General features: G+C 36.2%; 1 pseudogene across 1 annotated transcript; it reads left to right on the top strand.

The window, feature by feature from the left end:
- The first annotated feature begins 1,272 nt into the window (after positions 1–1,272).
- Positions 1,273–2,106, top strand: LOC143610671 (EG45-like domain containing protein pseudogene; annotated as a pseudogene). Its single transcript, XR_013149633.1, has 3 exons — positions 1,273–1,390; positions 1,478–1,754; positions 1,849–2,106. The product of XR_013149633.1 is annotated as an EG45-like domain containing protein pseudogene (transcript).
- The last annotated feature ends 347 nt before the right edge of the window (positions 2,107–2,453 follow it).

Genomic DNA, 2,453 nt, shown 5'->3' on the forward strand with positions numbered 1-2,453 from the left:
GATGAAGGAAACCCACTATTGTGGAAAAACTTTTCAAGTCATACATCAAACCTAAGACTACAAATATCATGAACATTAAGTCATTAACCATCATCCTCATACCATTAGACTAGAAAGCCAATAATGCGTCATTGAACCCACACTAAGATTTTTATTCTATGCAAATAAAAGTATTTTGTTGACTGTATACAAGAAAAATCGTATACGATTTCTTTTTTCCAAAGAGGTTTTTCAGCTATAAAAGGACACCCCCTTTTGTGTTTCTTACCACAAAACTAAGCACAAACTTCAACAAACAAGTTTTAAGTTTCCAAAACTATAGATTACAAAAATGGGTTTGATGACTAAAGCTTTTATCTTGATCACCATGGCAGGCTCGGCTCCGAGAAACCCAAAAAAAATTTGGGCCGAAGGTGAATATAAATTTGGGCCTTAAGACTTAAGTAAAATATAAACTCGATAACTCAAATAAAAAGCAAATCATACGATGATAATATTAATTTCAATACACAAACATAAACATTGTAGCAAAATAATCTAATTTACATACCTAAAACAAACGCGATGCTCGCCTTGCATTTTTTGAAGCAAAACTCTCGATCAATTCTTGATAATCTATGCTTTCCAACACATCGCTCTCAATAGATATCATCGCCAAGCCATTAAGTCTTTCTTGGGACTGTGGATCGCATGTAACACTAAAACTGTTAATATAATTAATAATAAAACTGTTAATTCAAATATTCAATAAACTGATAAACATAAACTAATAAAGCAACAATTCAACAACTGATTAACTCCCTAACTCACAAAGACACTAACATTTATACTAAAACTAAACCAAGTAAACAAATAAAGTAATAAACAACTAATTCTAAACAAGAAGTTAAAACTAAGTCGCTAACCCTTGGTCCCTTGCTGTTGCTGTTGGAGTCTTGGACGGAATGACGGAGCCGGCTGCGGGCCTGCGGCGGCGGTGGACTGGTGTCTGGTGGTCAGCGCCGGCGTTCACAGTGGTGGACTGGTGGTTTGTGGCTCAGTGGCTGGCTGGCGTACGTACGGTAATCGGTAATCGCTTGGAGAGTTGGTGATGGCGTTGTAATGTTGTATTATTTTTCAAAACCTTCAGACTTCTCTTCTGGATCTATTATTGGGGAATTGGGCTACAAGTAATTGGGGATAGAAACAATTTATAAATGGGCCTAAACAAATTTTTTTTTATAAAATATAAAAAAAAATTAAAATTTTCGGGCTTACTGAGTGGTCGGGCCTATGGCGGTCGACTACCCTGCCATAGGCCTGGGCCGGCCCTGCACCATGGTTGCATGTCTCACTTCAGATGCTAATGCCATTGCTGGCCAAGCAACTTTCTACACTCCTCCCTACATTCGTAAGTATAAACAGTCACATTAAGAATAACTAAATCTTTTATCTTCATTTAGCTTCTTTTGAGTTTTTGATTATGGTATATATGTAGCATCGTCATGTTATGAAAACCAAGACCGCGGTGTTATGATTCTAGCAGCAAACAGTGGTATGTTTAACAACCGAGGTGCGTGTGGGACTAGATACCGTGTCACTTGCACAGGCAGAACCAATCTTGGTGTTTTGCAGCCTTGCACTGGGAGAAGTGTTGATGTTACCGTTGTTGATCTTTGTCCCGGATGCGTTGCAAATCAAATTGATCTTTCCCGAGAGGCATTCGCAGTGATTGCTAACCCTGATGCCGGGAGAACCAATATTGATTATAACCGGTAAATACACACAACCCAAAATTTTAAAGTCAAACTTAATTATACAATATTTGTTTAACCTCTGACTAATTGTTTTTTATTTTCTCACTCTCAGGATCTAATTCAACAATATGCAAGCAAAATATCAATAAAAAATCTCTTTATGAGATATTTCGAAATAAATGAGACTCAAGAGCATTGTAATGATGCTTGCATATGTCTCTAAGCAGTTTATCTTTCGGTTGAATAAAATTGTTGGTTTCAAATTATCGAATGCTAATTTAATTTAACTTTTGCAGCAATTTGAAATATTGTTCCCTTACCTGTTTTATATATTCATATTTTCTTTAACTTCTATCAATAACGATTCTAACTTTTTGCTTGCTTTGTAACAAAAAGAAACTTGGAAAAACTATTAGACTTAACTAGAAAAGGCAGTTAAGACTGTTGGGAAAAACGACCACCTAGCCACGAACGGTATACAAAATTTGCGGAATTAAACTTCGTTTGGCTAAACTTTTTCACGACCCGAATGAACCAATGAGGATGCAAACAAATAGGGTAATTAAAAATAAAAGTGACACACTAAATTTTAGCGTGGAAAACCTTTCAAGGTGAGAGTAAAAACCACGGGACTACTAGAGCCGCTTCAAATTCACTATCACCAATAATGAGCAATACAAAGTTCTTCTCTAGGTAAAACTAGAGGCATACACAAAA

Source organism: Bidens hawaiensis, unplaced genomic scaffold (genome assembly GCF_021521415.1).
Source record: "Bidens hawaiensis isolate Kalapana, Puna unplaced genomic scaffold, B.hawaiensis_p1.1 tig00027364_1, whole genome shotgun sequence".
Lineage (NCBI taxonomy): Eukaryota > Viridiplantae > Streptophyta > Magnoliopsida > Asterales > Asteraceae > Bidens > Bidens hawaiensis.